This window comes from Pangasianodon hypophthalmus, chromosome 19 (assembly GCF_027358585.1).
Source record: "Pangasianodon hypophthalmus isolate fPanHyp1 chromosome 19, fPanHyp1.pri, whole genome shotgun sequence".
Classification (NCBI taxonomy): domain Eukaryota; kingdom Metazoa; phylum Chordata; class Actinopteri; order Siluriformes; family Pangasiidae; genus Pangasianodon; species Pangasianodon hypophthalmus.
Genome location: NC_069728.1, coordinates 21,190,082 through 21,208,515, shown reverse-complemented (window position 1 = coordinate 21,208,515; position 18,434 = coordinate 21,190,082). Strand labels below are relative to the sequence as shown.

The following is an 18,434-nucleotide window of genomic DNA, read 5'->3' as shown; positions in this document are numbered from 1 at the left end:
ATAGAAATAACACAGTATAGAAATAACACACTATAGAAATAACACAGTATAGAAATAACACAGTATAGAAATAACACACTATAGAAATAACACAGCATAGAAATAACACAGCATAGAAATAACACACTATAGAAATAACACAGCATAGAAATATCACACTATAGAAATAACACAGCATAGAAATAACACAGTATAGAAATAACACACTATAGAAATAACACAGTATAGAAATAACACACTATAGAAATAACACAGCATAGAAATAACACACTATAGAAATAACACAGCATAGAAATAACACACTATAGAAATAACACAGCATAGAAATAACACAGTATAGAAATAACACACTATAGAAATAACACAGCATAGAAATAACACACTATAGAAATAACACAGCATAGAAATAACACACTATAGAAATAACACAGCATAGAAATAACACAGTATAGAAATAACACACTATAGAAATAACACAGTATAGAAATAACACACTATAGAAATAACACACTATAGAAATAACACTATAGAAATAACACACTATAGAAATAACACAGTATAGAAATAACAGTATAGAAATAACACACTATAGAAATAACACAGCATAGAAATATCACACTATAGAAATAACACAGCATAGAAATAACACAGTATAGAAATAACACAGTATAGAAATAACACAGTATAGAAATAACACAGCATAGAAATAACACACTATAGAAATAACACAGCATAGAAATAACACACTATAGAAATAACACAGCATAGAAATAACACACTATAGAAATAACACAGCATAGAAATAACACAGTATAGAAATAACACACTATAGAAATAACACAGCATAGAAATAACACACTATAGAAATAACACAGCATAGAAATAACACACTATAGAAATAACACAGCATAGAAATAACACAGTATAGAAATAACACACTATAGAAATAACACAGTATAGAAATAACACACTATAGAAATAACACACTATAGAAATAACACTATAGAAATAACACACTATAGAAATAACACAGTATAGAAATAACAGTATAGAAATAACACACTATAGAAATAACACAGCATAGAAATATCACACTATAGAAATAACACAGCATAGAAATAACACAGTATAGAAATAACACAGTATAGAAATAACACAGTATAGAAATAACACAGCATAGAAATAACACACTATAGAAATAACACAGTATAGAAATAACAGTATAGAAATAACACTATAGAAATAACACACTATAGAAATAACACAGTATAGAAATAACACACTATAGAAATAACACAGCATAGAAATAACACAGCATAGAAATAACACACTATAGAAATAACACAGCATAGAAATATCACACTATAGAAATAACACAGCATAGAAATAACACAGTATAGAAATAACACACTATAGAAATAACACAGTATAGAAATAACACACTATAGAAATAACACAGCATAGAAATAACACACTATAGAAATAACACAGCATAGAAATAACACACTATAGAAATAACACAGCATAGAAATAACACACTATAGAAATAACACAGCATAGAAATAACACAGTATAGAAATAACACACTATAGAAATAACACAGCATAGAAATAACACACTATAGAAATAACACAGCATAGAAATAACACACTATAGAAATAACACAGCATAGAAATAACACAGTATAGAAATAACACACTATAGAAATAACACAGTATAGAAATAACACACTATAGAAATAACACAGCATAGAAATAACACAGCATAGAAATAACACACTATAGAAATAACACAGCATAGAAATATCACACTATAGAAATAACACAGCATAGAAATAACACAGTATAGAAATAACACACTATAGAAATAACACAGTATAGAAATAACACACTATAGAAATAACACAGCATAGAAATAACACACTATAGAAATAACACAGCATAGAAATAACACACTATAGAAATAACACAGCATAGAAATAACACACTATAGAAATAACACAGCATAGAAATAACACAGTATAGAAATAACACACTATAGAAATAACACAGCATAGAAATAACACACTATAGAAATAACACAGCATAGAAATAACACACTATAGAAATAACACAGCATAGAAATAACACAGTATAGAAATAACACACTATAGAAATAACACAGTATAGAAATAACACACTATAGAAATAACACACTATAGAAATAACACTATAGAAATAACACACTATAGAAATAACACAGTATAGAAATAACAGTATAGAAATAACACACTATAGAAATAACACAGCATAGAAATATCACACTATAGAAATAACACAGCATAGAAATAACACAGTATAGAAATAACACACTATAGAAATAACACAGTATAGAAATAACACACTATAGAAATAACACAGCATAGAAATAACACAGCATAGAAATAACACACTATAGAAATAACACAGCATAGAAATATCACACTATAGAAATAACACAGCATAGAAATAACACAGCATAGAAATAACACACTATAGAAATAACACAGCATAGAAATAACACACTATAGAAATAACACAGCATAGAAATAACACAGTATAGAAATAACACACTATAGAAATAACACAGTATAGAAATAACACACTATAGAAATAACACAGCATAGAAATAACACAGCATAGAAATAACACACTATAGAAATAACACAGCATAGAAATATCACACTATAGAAATAACACAGCATAGAAATAACACAGTATAGAAATAACACACTATAGAAATAACACAGTATAGAAATAACACACTATAGAAATAACACAGCATAGAAATAACACACTATAGAAATAACACAGCATAGAAATAACACACTATAGAAATAACACAGCATAGAAATAACACACTATAGAAATAACACAGCATAGAAATAACACAGTATAGAAATAACACACTATAGAAATAACACAGCATAGAAATAACACACTATAGAAATAACACAGCATAGAAATAACACACTATAGAAATAACACAGCATAGAAATAACACAGTATAGAAATAACACACTATAGAAATAACACAGTATAGAAATAACACACTATAGAAATAACACACTATAGAAATAACACTATAGAAATAACACACTATAGAAATAACACAGTATAGAAATAACAGTATAGAAATAACACACTATAGAAATAACACAGCATAGAAATATCACACTATAGAAATAACACAGCATAGAAATAACACAGTATAGAAATAACACAGTATAGAAATAACACAGTATAGAAATAACACAGCATAGAAATAACACACTATAGAAATAACACAGCATAGAAATAACACACTATAGAAATAACACAGCATAGAAATAACACACTATAGAAATAACACAGCATAGAAATAACACAGTATAGAAATAACACACTATAGAAATAACACAGCATAGAAATAACACACTATAGAAATAACACAGCATAGAAATAACACACTATAGAAATAACACAGCATAGAAATAACACAGTATAGAAATAACACACTATAGAAATAACACAGTATAGAAATAACACACTATAGAAATAACACACTATAGAAATAACACTATAGAAATAACACACTATAGAAATAACAGTATAGAAATAACACTATAGAAATAACACACTATAGAAATAACACAGTATAGAAATAACACACTATAGAAATAACACTATAGAAATAACACACTATAGAAATAACACAGTATAGAAATAACAGTATAGAAATAACACTATAGAAATAACACACTATAGAAATAATACACTATAGAAATAACACAGTATAGAAATAACACAGTATAGAAATAACACACTATAGAAATAACACAGCATAGAAATAACACACTATAGAAATAACACAGTATAGAAATAACACAGTATAGAAATAACACAGTATAGAAATAACACAGTATAGAAATAACACAGCATAGAAATAACACACTATAGAAATAACACACTATAGAAATAACACAGCATAGAAATAACACAGCATAGAAATAACACACTATAGAAATAACACAGTATAGAAATAACACTATAGAAATAACACAGTATAGAAATAACACAGCATAGAAATAACACTATAGAAATAACACACTATAGAAATAACACAGTATAGAAATAACACACTATAGAAATAACACAGTGTAGAAATAATAGAATAGAATTGACACGGCATAGAAAGAAGCAATAATATCATTTTCTATTGGAAAATAAACTAGAGCGCTGATCGGATCCCTGAGGAACACCTTTAGCTATTAGCAAGAAATATAATGACACATTAACTAAAAACATGCCTTTTACAAATAAACCTGAATTCATTTATATAATAATTTAATTATTTAGAAGATAATTATTTATAATTATTTGTAATGTATTATAAAATATCTAGCTAGAAATCATAGCCAGAGATTTAACTATTTAATTAATTAACTAATTAACCAATTAATAAATTAACCATTATTAAATAATTAATTAATATTTATAGATATATAAATACTGTATTATTTATACTGAATTAATTATTTAGCAATTAAATATATCTAAATGTATTCATAATTAATTATTTAAATAAATAATAATTATACTATGACTTGGCCAGAGGTTTAACTATTTTAATTAATTAATTAATTAATTAATTAACAAATTAACTAATTAGTTAATTAATATATATAGATGTATAAATAATGTCTTATTTATAATGAATTAATTATTTCTAAATGTATACATAATTAATTATTTCATAATTAAATAATAATAATAATGATTAAAAATAAAATCAGTTCAATTCAATTTTATTTATATAGCGCTTTTAACTATGCACATTGTCTCAAAGCAGCTTTACAGAAAGACATAAGTTCAGGATATAAATTTTAACTTTTCACATTTATAAATTTATTCCTAATGGGTGAGCCAGAGGTGACGGTGGTGAGGAAAACTCCCTGAGACATCATGAGGAAGGAACCTTGAGAGGAACCAGACTCAGAAGGAACCCATCCTCATCTGGGTGCAACGGATAGTGCGATTATAAATAAATCCCTTCTATTGTGTACTATATGGACAAATAGTGCAATTGTGCAACCAATAAATTCATCACAGTTTTTACGAGAAGTCCGGCTGGTTAAAATCTGTCCACTGTCCACTGATGGAGTCCTGAGTACGAAGCTGCTCGTGGCAACTGCAGCCCCAAAGCCACTACAGCAATCGCAGTCCCAAGCCATTACAGTACAGTACAGTACAGTGCAGCTCCCCATGTGATCCCCAAGCAGCACCATCTCCACAGCCTCCAGGTGGCTCCATCTCCAGCAATCCAAACAGTTCCTCAGGTCGTCCATATGGGGCCTGAATATTTCTCAAACATATAAAATATTCATAACCCTCTGGAGATTTCCTGACCTTATGTTTGTAATAAATCCTATATTTTTATAATTATATTATCTGCATGATTACAGATGACGTATAACTACGAACAGAAGACGAAGCTTGTTATTGTGTAAAGATGCTTTTCATATCGTAGATGGAAATATCTTCAGCGAGGTTTGGTGTTTGAGATGACGTGTGATTAGTGCGTTACTAGCGGTGGGTTAGACTGGATTTGTTGTGTAGCATTATACTTATTGATTAATATTGATTAAGGAAAATATTATTTTCTGATATAAAACAGACGTTTGTTCTTGGCCCTTTTGAGCGTGCAATAGAGTGCTAGTTCTTCTGTTAAATATAAACCACCCAGCTGAAGGAGTTCACACAGGGGTTTGTGGTTTACGTTAGAGATAACCTCCACATACCTCAGAAACCTTCAGTCTGATCTCCTCAGAGACGTGCGTCTGGTTAAACACATCAACACTCGTTTCTTTCAGACTGTCACAGAGAGATTATGAGGCAGAGATGAAGAACTTGACCATGTGAAGATAAACCTCTCTGAGGAAATTCTGAGTGAATGTTCTTCTCCACCTCGTCCATTTCTCCTTATCCAGCAGAACCATCAGCATAAAGGTGATGCCATTGTGGTAGGACAGCTTGATGGCAGCAGTGAAGTTTCTCCAGTCGAGGTAGAAGTCATATTCTTCTTCATCTTCTTTCATCATGTCCACAGCCATCTCGGTGTCCGTGTCCACATGGGTTCCTCCCATTTACCTCAGAAGATGGAACGTAAACATCTGCACAGTAAAGCAGTTACTCTGTACAGTCAAACTCTGCGTTCCTTCTGCGAAGATAAACAAGTTTATTATCTCATCATCTGCATGTACTGTACATAAGCATGATGTATAAACTGTACAGCGTGTATATATTTCATCCAGACTCTCAGCTCAGCTCAGAGTGAAGTCGGGGTTGAGCAGGACACAGCGAGGGTTTATCAGACATTTAAACCCTCAACGTTCTGATCAATAAACTCGAGCTTAACATCAGAGCCACCTCCAGCCTGCACCTTCTGCACACAGGGATAAATTCACACTAAACCTCCTTCTGCTTAGAAAAAACCATCAATACGGAGCTGTGTGTGTGTGTGTGTGTGTGTGTGTGTGTGTCATTCAGTTTCATTTTAATACAAATCACAGCCTCTTTAACTAACTCTGAAGAATAAACTCGATATAAAGTTAACACAAAGCAAACAAACACCACTTTATTATGTAGAAGTGTTCAGGTTATTTTACTTTTTTTTTCCCGAGAACAAATTTTATCATCATTTACGTGTTTATAATTAATATAGTTCAAGTTTCCTGAATGAAAAAAGCTGCATTTTAACTCGTATGTTGGTTAAATATAATTAAATAACAACATTTGAATTGTGTTTTTATAATAAAAGAAACATTTTGAATCCATTCAATATGGATGAATTTAATATGGATTCCATTTGATATATATATATATATATATATATATATATATATATATATATATATATATATATATACTGTATACACACACACACACACACACACACACACAGAGGCATACCCAATACCCTTTTTAATACTTTAATACACATTCTGCATTTACAGTTAGAGAGGTTTGATGTATTAATAATAGCTTTCACTAACAGGAGGTGTTGTAGATTAAAGTGACGTGTCGTGTATTTATTAAATTATTTTATAAGAAACTAGTGGATTAAACAAAAAACCAAAAAGCTCATCACATCAGTGACCCATTTCTAATTATTTCTGTTGTTGTTGATTAATTACGCGGGTGAAGATTTACTTTATTATATTTTATGTCGAAATATTAGGTTCATATTCTCAAGATGTATGAATGTGATTAATTCTGGTATTACGCAACCAAGAGAAAAACAAACAGTGATGTAAAATATACACACTTAAATATTTTCTTAAAACATTTCTGACATAGTGAGCAATAGAGGGCGCTGTGGTGTTAGTTTTCTGTTTCAGCCTCCGGATTCACGAACCATCATCAACTGATTAGCGCTGTTTATCACCACCATATCAGTTTCACACACACACACACACACACACACACACACACACACACTCATGACTGAGCAATCAATCAAGCTACATATGATGATGTAATAATATTGTATGGCTCTTATAGCACAGAAATTTCCCAGCGTTATATTTTTTCTCCAATAACTCTGTAGTTGCATTTTACGTTCAGAGAAACAGTTAGTTCCTGTCCTCACTTACGCTACAGCAGCTATAAACAGCTGAAGAGAAGAGATTCAGGAATGTTTTGGGCCATATTTCTCAAATCCGTTGAGGTTTTGTGATCTTTGAACTCAACATGTATAAAGTTGATAGAAACAGTCGTCCTGCAGCTTTATTTCCCGCTCGGAGACTTTCACCTGTATTACCTCAGACATTCCTGCTGTTTCTCTCTGCTCCTGATCCAGTTTTCTTTCTCCTCTACTTCCTGATTTATCTCTCAGCTCTTGTTAATGTGAAATCGATTCACTGGTGAGGAAACATCTGCTCTTTCAGTTCCTGCACTTCCCACTGACACTGTTTTACTGTCCGTCTGAAAATAATCACATTTTTCTGTATTTAGTCATTTAGTCAAATCTATCTATCTATCTATCTATCTATCTATTCTGAAATCCTGAAATCCTGAGCATGATCATTTGGAATCAGTTCTAGCTTGGTGATACTCACGCCTGTTTTTCTATAATAAAATGAACTCTCTTCTTTCTGAGTTTCTTATCAAATTTTTCTTATCAAATCTTACACGTTTCCGTGTGAGGAGTCATTTATAAAACTTCTGCTCTTCTGCATCTATATTTAATCTGAGAAGAGATTTAAACTTCAGCTCCCTGCATCTCAGCAGTCTGATCACTATAAAGGCTTTAAATTCAGACTTTCACCTCAGATGACTGGGTATTAACCCCCTCGCTGTAGAACACTTCCCCTGCACTCCTCTACGTTCAGGGCAGGGGACTGATGCAGCTTACACTCATCTCCCCTTATACAGCTGAGCAGTGGAGGGTTAAGGGCCGTGCTCAAGGGCCCAGCAGGGGCCGCACTGGGATTTGATCTCATAACCTTCTGAGCAGTAGGTCAACATCTTAACCACTGAGCTACCACTTCCCCTTAGCTACAGCCCCTCGTCCACTTCCCCTTAGCTACAGCCCCTCGTCCACTTCCCCTCATCCACTTCCCCTTAGCTACAGCCCCTCATCCACTTCCCCTCATCCACTTCCCCTTAGCTACAGCCCCTCATCCACTTCCCCTCATCCACTTCCCCTTAGCTACAGCCCCTCATCCACTTCCCCTCATCCACTTCCCCTTAGCTACAGCCCCTCATCCACTTCCCCTCATCCACTTCCCCTTAGCTACAGCCCCTCATCCACTTCCCCTCATCCACTTCCCCTTAGCTACAGCCCCTCGTCCACTTCCCCTTAGCTACAGCCCCTCGTCCACTTCCCCTCATCCACTTCCCCTCATCCATATTCCCTTGTCCACTTCTATTTGTCCTCTTCCCTCATCCCCTTCCCCTCGTCCACTTCACCTTATCCACTTCCCCTTATCTTCTTCCCTTCTTCTTCTTCCCCTCATCCACTTCCCCCATCCTCCTGCCCTATCCACTTCCCCTCGTCTATATTCCCTCTTCCAATTCTATTAGTCCTCTCCCCCTCATCCTGCTCCCCTCATCTGCTTCCTCTTCTTCACATCCTCTTGTCTGCTTCTCACTCAAATAGGTATCCTACTTAGTATCATCTACTACACATCTTTTAACCCGTTTATGTCTGATGTACACGTCCCTGTGAATGAGCTGTTACTATAGAAACGATAACGTATCAGAATGATCACATTAATATAAACCTGCGCTACTGCCAGAGCTGCTGTTATAGAGAATGAATCAACACATTCTGACCAATCAGAGTGCAGAATTCAGCAGCGCTGTGGTGTAAGATTTTAACCATCATAAATAAGATCAATTAACATCACTACACTTTAAGGAGTTCACGAGGACGTAGGATTTGGCTTTGAGGAGAGATTTAACTGCAGATCAAATAAAAATGGAGAAATAAGAGAAACTTGGGATTGAATCTAAAATAGTTGGAGTGATTCAGATTCCATCTGCTTTAAAGCGAAGTTTCAACCTTCAGAGTTTTAAATCACGTAAGCTGAAGTGAAGTGAAGTTTGATGAAGAATCACAGCTCTAACAACTCGACTGATTGCGTTTGTGAAATAAAACGAGATGGATTTGTTATTCTTCTGCTCACTCCTGGTCTCTCTCTCATCTACATGACCATCAGTATTCACATCTTGCTCAAACACTCGAGTGTTTTGTTTACAACACCAGCCACACAAACACACTCCTGAGCATGAGACTTTAGCCCAGGAGTTATTGCTGCACATCTCTAATAAGCTGCGAATGGAGCTCATGTTCAGTGTGTGGTGAAGTTCAAGTACACTGCGAGGAGTCGAAGCTGAAGCATGCATCCTCGTCTTCCAGTAATTAGATCCAACGCTCCGCATTCGTTCCACATTCCACTCCCATCTTCCACCAACATGATGACTGAAAGGATATTTTCTATTAGCGCATGAGTACACTTCCTTGATTCAGTGTCAACCTGAACCTGAATATTAAATCAACCTCACAAACAGACACGAGAACATTCAGGAGAATCATTGTGAGAATCAGTGATTGTTGATAAGGTGAAGTTTTCTGTAAGGAGACGTTTATACAACATTTATGGATTCGATCAGGATAAAGTCTGTTATGAGATTAGTCAGGACACTGTTGGGTCTCTGTACATAGAGTATCGTGACTTAAGAAATAAATACTCATTAAAAACTGCAAATTCTTAAAGCCCTGAGTGTCTACTTTCATATGAGCCATTAACCACTACAGCAGAGTGTGACATCACAAGTAAATTCAACATCATGTCTGATGTGTCATTGTTTAATAAATGAAAATGACATCAGATTTTCTAATGTTGTATTTATGTTGTTAATTACATTGTATTGTAATCATGGGGAAGTTGCTGTGGTATAAGAGGAATAAAACACTTGGGGATGTGCAGTTAGAGGAAAATAATCATCTTTAGGGTGGCAACAGTAATTTCATCACGTCACTCAGTACTGTAGCATCGGGTTTTTATTTTTGTTATAATTTTGGTTTTACGCATCAACACAACTATTAATTTTGTGCGAGAATAAAAATAACACCTGGCTGTAAATCCGTCTGGATAAATAACCTCTGAATAACACAGTCGAACCTTTCTGGACCGTGTGGCTGTAGCGAGGTGAACTGCAGAGATCTGAGAGGCTGAAGTGTTCGGAGGAGGAATAAAAGGAGGGAGGATTAGAGGAATAGAGAGAGAGAGAGAGAGAGAGAGAGAGAGAGAGAATGCCTCTGATTCTGTACAGACAAGCTCTGAATTCACAATCAGGTCTCGGAGTGCTCGCTGCCGGCCCCCGGCTGTGAAACCTGCTTACTGCTCTCTCTCTCTCTCACGACTCGGCCCGACATCCCACTCCTCAGACCAGAACTGCAAAAGAACCACATTTTCATCCTCTTTCCAGGCTCGGGAATGAGATACGGCGTTAGATACTGTCCCAAATATGCAGCACCACATAAAGAACTGAGATCGGAGCTAAATAAAAAAGCGGCTGCGTGTGTTTAACTGAACCTACGTGAAACACTCGACCCGTGAGGATTTTATCGACTTTGCTGTCCAGACGTTTGGCAGTCTGGAGGAATCCGAAAAGCCCGTTTGGATCGACGCTGTAATTTTTCTCCCAGCTGTGAACACACGCTGTCTCCTTCTCAGACAGAAGTGGCTCTGAGAATACCTGGCCTCGTTTCAGTACAGTCTCACGTCTCGCTCCAAAAGGCTGAGTGCAGTACCAGGACCTGCTTTTATTCCGCATGTCAAACACTAATAAAACACTGTCCTTCCTTTACGAAACTCTTACTGAACACCGAGACATCTCCACTGTGTAGCTGTGAGAAATCACTGAGGAAAAATACATTTACAACACAGTGCTGGAAAACAACGAGGAGCAGGAATTAGTGCATTACAGCAGAGGCACATCTGTAATACTGTTACACCACACAAATACCTCACTTGGCCAGATGTGGAAGCTCCATTACATTTGGTCATTTTAATGGGAGTAATTTTTTTTTTTTTTAAATTCTGATTCAAGTTTATTTGTAAAGACAACAATGTACTTTGACTTTTTTACATTGTCACTTTTACATTGTTATTTTTTTATTACTTTCACTTTTTTTATTTTTCTACTTTTAATTTGTTAAATTTACTTTATTGTTCCGTCACTTTTACTTTTTTATTTTGTTACTTTTCTTTATTACTTCATCACTTTATTTATTTTTTTAAATTTTGCTACTTTTCTTTATTACTCTGTCACTTTTATTTTTTTATTCTGTTACTTTTACTTTCTGTCTTTATTAATACTGTGTAAATCCCTTTAGGTCGGCTGTATAATCTAACCTACTCGTCATATCCAGTAAGAAGCTGTAAGTATTTAATGATTTGTTGTTCTATTGTTTTACTTTGCACAATAATAATTCAGTTATTTATTTGAAATAGAGCTGTATTGTCACTGTGTTGATGAATAAACCTGAAAGCTGTGATTTTCATGCAGCGTGGTGTTAATCGTAGTTTATATTCACACCTGAAGTGTAGTTCTTGTCACAGTGCTGGCAATAAATATGTTCTTGCTGTTTTCATGAGTGTAATTTTTCCAGTATACTAAACAATAAACATGAGAAACTTTAGGTGCTAATGTACATCTTTTCTACGAAACCGCTGTTAAAGGTCTCAGTGTTTTTGTTCATGGTTCGATTTTCCTTCTTTCCTCGTTTCCCAAAGCAATTTTCTTTTTCATTGACTGATATATTGCTGTTAAATATTCATGGCATTCTCAGCACAGATAATAACAGGACAGTTAGAGGATTTGACATTAGACATGCTTTATGACAAGTGAGATTAAAATTCACACTGATTTTGTTCTTTCATGGAGATATTTTTAAAAATTCATTGCATCTTATACTGAGAAATAATTACAGCTGTTAGAGTTACTGTTGATGTTTGTGCAGTTTTCTTTAATCCCTAATTATAAATAACTCTCTTCACAAAGGCAGCACTTCACTGATTAAATATTCATTTTGATTACTGTGTAATTGGGATGTTGGCAGCCTTGATCTCTCCATGTCATGATTTATTCATGAATATAAACAAATGACAGTTGATATATTAAGGACAATGTGCAAGTGGCATTGCATTATTAATTAGAAGTGATTACGACTAATGAATCATTAGAATATGTAGAAAAGTAATTATTTTTACTGCACATTTTTTGTTCCTCAGACTCGCCTGGATGGAATTTATCTCTCCACAAGCACCCAGACTATGGTTTAATGGATTAAATGAATCGATTTATATTCATTAGAGTAATTTTCACCACAGCGCTGTTGAAATCTGGACTCTGATTGGTCTGAAGGTGTTGATTAATTTCTCATTTCTGTTTTCTAACAGCTCATTCACAGGGACTCGGACAGCAGACGCTCCACATAAACAAATTAAAAAACGTGTGTAATTGTTGATACGGTGAAGTTTTCTTAAAGTAAGGAGATATTTATGTAACATGTATGGAAGGAGTCTCCAGTGTCAGCGCTTTGTATCAGTCAGAGGTAAAGCTGTAACTGTAAGTTTTCCGACGTCTTCAGGACAGAGGAGTTTACGCTGCTTTGCGGTTTCTCACTAACATGAGTAACAAACTGCATTTTATTTTTTCTCTTATTAACTTCAAGAGAGAGAAGAAAGAGAAGCTGGTGAAGGAACGAGTGTTTATAGCTGCTATGACGTAAGTGACAACAGGAACTAACTTCTGTTACTAACTAACAAAATTAAAGTTGCCATATTGCTGTGGTGTAAGAGGAGTAACACAGTAGTGCACATGCTGTTGTAGGAAATGAATCAGTGTCGGGATGGTAAGAGTAACTCTGCTTCTTCACACCACTCCATCACGGTTTATTCCTTATGTAGCACAGGATTATTTATCAGATGTAACGATGTTATATTTTATTTGGTAAATAAGGATTAACTGAGACAAACTCCAGCTGTGAAAGTGGTTTTGGTGGATTTTGAAGCAGAATCACAGACAAGTTTCTTTTTCAGTCTTGCTCATTCAGAAATCTGTTTGTAATTAAATATATGTATATATATATATATATTTTAGATTGGTGCATCCGCTGATCATTGAACAGGCTGAAGTGCATTCATTACTGAAAGGTACACAAGTTTTTAATTTAGCAAGAGATCTCGAAGGGACACATGACCACTAATCTATGTGTCGTTCTGACAGATGGCTTAGAGCGAAGGCAACAGATGGACCACCATGATGATAGCAGTGTTAATTTCTTTAATTACTTCTCTCTAACTTCAAAGCTTTGTTGCTGAACTAATAATTAACCTGCAAAATACACTGGTTGCTGAGGAACCATGAAACTTAATAGCTTTATTTAAGAAAAGAGAGACTGAACCATCATATGCAGTTTGATCTTACATAAAAGATTCAAGTGACACCACAAAAGATAGCAAGTAGAAAATATAGTATTTAGCTACAACCCAGTGTGATAATCTTATTTTTATTATTTCCTCAGCATGGCATCACATGTATTGTTGTATAAGTAATGATACCACTTAACCCCTGGAACTAAAAACCAGTAATGAACCTGATATCCACTTGGCTTAGTACTTGCACTGGAAATTCTTTCCCTGATGATACCTGTACTGTCACTCATTGTTGGGGTGCTGTGGTGGAAAACTCTAACTGATGTCTTATTGATTCCTCGTTCCTACGTCCTTCCACCTGTGACCCCCAGAAATTGATAAAACAAAAACTGCCACTTTAAGGGGGTACCAATGCTTAAAATGGAATCATCAACGAGGAGATAGGAGGCTTTTGATCCAGTCCTATGCAGAAGGATGAAGAGAACCAGCTCAAGTGGACATCAGGTAGGATTTGCAGTTCTAGTGGTGGTAAGGGTTAGTGCACGGTGCTTATAGAGCAGTACAGGTGAAGCCATGCTGAGGTCCTTACCTAGAACACAAGTTCTACAAGTTCTACCTTGAACACCCTCAATGAACAATCTCAATGTTCCCAGCGTGATCCATGCTTAATGCAACAGTAGAAGCAATGTATGTGGATATCACATGGGTTTTGTTAGTGCATGGAACTTACATAGTAGTCCATGTGAAACTATGCCAAGGTTGTGAGTTCAAGCCTCATCTGAGGCAGGGTTTCTGTTAGCGGGTAAATACCAGTATTTGACAGTAAAAACTCGGCAAATTCAGATCTGGTAAAAATATTCATTTAAAGGACATACAAATTTCAAAGTAAATGAAGTAAATATCATTTTTAAGGCAAGTAAAGATCTTTCCTACACCTCGATTTATTCAATAATACATGTCTGTTTAAAAGAATATAGATGATATCCATCCATTTTCTGTACCGCTTTATCCTACACAGGGTGGCAGGGAGCCTGGAGCCCATCCCAGGGGACTCGGGGTATGAGGCAGGGGACGCCCTGGATGGGGTGCCAACCACAATCACACACACACACACACACACACACACACACACACACTACAGACAATTTAGAGATGCCAGTCAGCCTACAACAGATGTCTTTGGACTGGGGGAGGAAACTGGAGAACCCAGGGGAAACCCCCAAAGCATGGGGAGAACATGCAAACTCCACACACAGGGCAGAGGTGTATTGAATTGAACCCCCAACCCTGGAGATTCCCCTGGAGGTTTGCAAGGCAACCATGCTAACCACTAAGCCACTGTGCCCTCCGATATATAGATGATATGCTGTAGAAAAAAAGTTGATGTTTACATGTAGCTGTTTAAGTGCGCTGCCACTGGGGGTTTATCATTACCTGCTGCTCGCCTCTAAATCATATAGTCACTGCTGTGGAATCGCTGTTTTCTAGCTAATCACAGCTACAGCAGCCATGTTCAAAAAACAAGACAGGAATTGAAATGGGATTCTTGTAGTGTGCTAAATGGTTCCCTGTTCTCGTAGCTAAATAATGCTAACAGCCCTAGTAGAATGTAAGCAGACATCAGGTGGGCTTTCAGTTAGTGTGTATGCACTGTACGCCATGCGTGTGTGTTCAAGCCTTCCCTGAAGTTTGAATCTTACCCTTTGTTTCAGGTGACATTCTTAAATGCCCAATCTCAGCAGGCCTAGTGGATTCTGCATTACAAGCTTGAGTAAAACCAGTGCAAGTTGAAATGGCAAGTGGTCATCATGTCATCATGTTAGCTTGTTGTGTGGGTACTTCACAATTGCTCTGGTGCAATTGGTTAGTGTGTGGTACTTATACTGCAGTACATGTGAAACCATTCCAAGATTGTGCTTTTGAGCCTCACCTGGAGTTTGAGTGATAAGTTGGAAGGATAAATGGGCATGCTGTGGCCTCTGTAGCTCCAGTGGCGCAATCGGTTAGCGCACGGTACTTCTACGACAGTACATGTGAAGCCATGCCGAGGTTGTGAGTTCAAGCCTCACCTGGAGCACAAGCTTTACTTGATGGTTCAAGTGACCTATCTGAACACCAACTGCCCAATGTCAGTGGTTCCATGTTTAATGCTTATGTAGAATGTAAGTGGACATCAGGTGGGTTTTCAGTTAGCGTGTGGTACTTAGCCAACAGTACAGGTGCAGCCATGTCTACTTTGTGAGTGTGAGCAATGCCTGGAGCATGAGTTTCACCCACTTTTTCAGGTGATGTACTTTCATGCCCAATCTCAGTAATCTTAGTATGTTACATGTTCGAGCCTCACCAAGACCAAGAGTTTTACCCAATGGTTCAGTTGACCTAGCTGTCCTAGAGCTTGAGTAGAACCGATGCAAGTCAGAAGGGCAAGTCAACACCTTCCAACTTATGATCCAGGTGATGTCTAGAAAATGAGTGGATTCTCAAAGTATAATGCAATTACAGAAAAAACATTTGCTGAAATGTTGCTTGATTAAATTATATAGATACAAGACTAGCAGGTTTGGAGTCACTGTATTAAAGGAGAGTGACAGGACGTTGGATGACCTAGTTGAATGCCCCATGCCCATGGTTAAAAGTTGAGGAGAGCCATTGCTAGTGGAAATCATGTAGCATCACTACATGTGAAGACATGCTGAGGTTGTGAGTTTGAACCTCACCTGGATATCATGAGAAGCAAAGCAAGTTGGAAGGGCAAGTGTGACTCAGTGGTAGCTGCAGTGGTGTGATTATGTTAGTGCATGATACTTATCCAACAGTACATGTGAAGCCATGCCTAGGTCATGTTTTTGATCCAGCTGCATGCCCTAACTAAAGGTTAAATGTTAAACAAGTATGATCCCACCAGAGATCCTATACTCACCAGAGCCCAGCGAAACCACCATACCCCCGAAGAAGAAATGCAGGTGGTGAAGCAGAACAAAACAAAGGCAGGCTCAAAGCTAACCTGTCTAAACCCGCCCTGCTGATTCTTTTCCTCACCAACTCCCATTCACTCATAAATACGCTGGATGAGATTTGAGATGCATGCCCCATCTCAGCTTGTCAAATGGGTTCCATGTTTAACGCTCATGTAGAACCAATGCAACTTGACAAAAAAATATAGATCTATTGGTGCAATTGGTTAGCATGCAGAACTTATATGGCAGTACATGTACAGCCATGTTGACGTTCAGTCTCAGTGATCATAGTGGGTTCAATGTTTAAAGTTTTACTAGAACCAAAGCAAGTTGTAAGGAGATCAGGTGGATTTTGTAGCTCCAGGGGTGCAGTTGGTTAACTATGCCAAGGTTGTAACCACTGAAATAAGGCATTCAACTGAGTCACTTGAACCATCAGGTAAAGCTCCTGCTCTAAGTGAGGCTCAAACTCACAACCTCACCCTGACTTCATTGTTAATGTAATATACTGTAAGTACCACACTCTACCCAGAAACCATAGGATGCCCATGTGCCCTTCCTAATTAAACTGGTTTTAATCAAGCTATAAATGTGGAACCCACTAGAACAACTTAGATTTGGCATTCAAGTGGGTCACCTGAACTTCCAGGTGAGAAAACAAAAGCAGGCCAAGAGAGTTGGGATACAAGCTAGGCTCAGCATTAAGTCCTACAACCCCACCCTGCCACGCCTTTTCCTCAGCAACTCCTGTTCGTTCATAAATAATCTGGATGAGATTTGAGATGCCTACTCCATCTCATCTAGTGGGTCCCATAATCATAGTGTGTAGCTCCAGTGGCGCAATCGGTTAGCGCACGGTACTTATACAACAGTACATGTGAAGCCATGCCGAGGTTGTGAGTTCAAGCCTCACCTGGAGCACAAGTTTTACCTGATGGTTCGAGTGACCTATTTGAACACCAACTGCCCAATGTCAGTGGTCCCATCTGGTTCCATGTTTAATGCTTATGTAGAATGTAAGTGGACATCAGGTGGGCTTTCAGTTAGCGTGTGGTACTTAGCCAACAGTGCAGGTGCAGCCATGTCTACTTTGTGAGTGTGAGCAATGCCTGGAGCATGAGTTTCACCCACTGTTTCAGGTGACGTACTTTCAGGCCCAATCTCAGTAATCTAAGTGGGTTACATGTTCGAGCCTCACCTAGACCATGAGTTTTACCCAATGGTTCAGTTGACCTAGCTGTCCTAGAGCTTGAGTAGAACCGATGCAAGTCAGAAGTTCAAGTAAACATCATGTGGGTTGTGTAGCTTCAGTGGCAGTTAGTGAAAAACCCATGATGCAGGTGATGTCTAGTAAAAGAGTGGATTCTTTAAAGTATAATGCAGTTACAGAAAAAAAACATTTACAGAAAAGTTTCCTGATTAAATTATATAGAGACAAGACTAACAGGCTTGGAGTCACGTATTAAAGGAGAGTGACAGGAAGATGGATTCAAATTAAAGGTGGATCCAGGGGCGGAGCCACAGGGGCT

The 18,434-nt window shown here is 36.5% G+C and overlaps 2 non-coding genes across 2 annotated transcripts; both read left to right on the top strand.

The window, feature by feature from the left end:
* Window positions 1–15,932: 15,932 nt before the first annotated feature.
* Window positions 15,933–16,025, top strand: trnar-ucu (transfer RNA arginine (anticodon UCU)). The gene is given in 2 exon segments: window positions 15,933–15,970; window positions 15,990–16,025. It is a non-coding gene; the product is annotated as a tRNA-Arg (tRNA).
* A 1,708-nt stretch (window positions 16,026–17,733) lies between these two features.
* On the top strand, window positions 17,734–17,826 carry trnai-uau (transfer RNA isoleucine (anticodon UAU)). Its single transcript is given in 2 exon segments — window positions 17,734–17,771; window positions 17,791–17,826. It is a non-coding gene; the product is annotated as a tRNA-Ile (tRNA).
* Window positions 17,827–18,434: the final 608 nt, after the last annotated feature.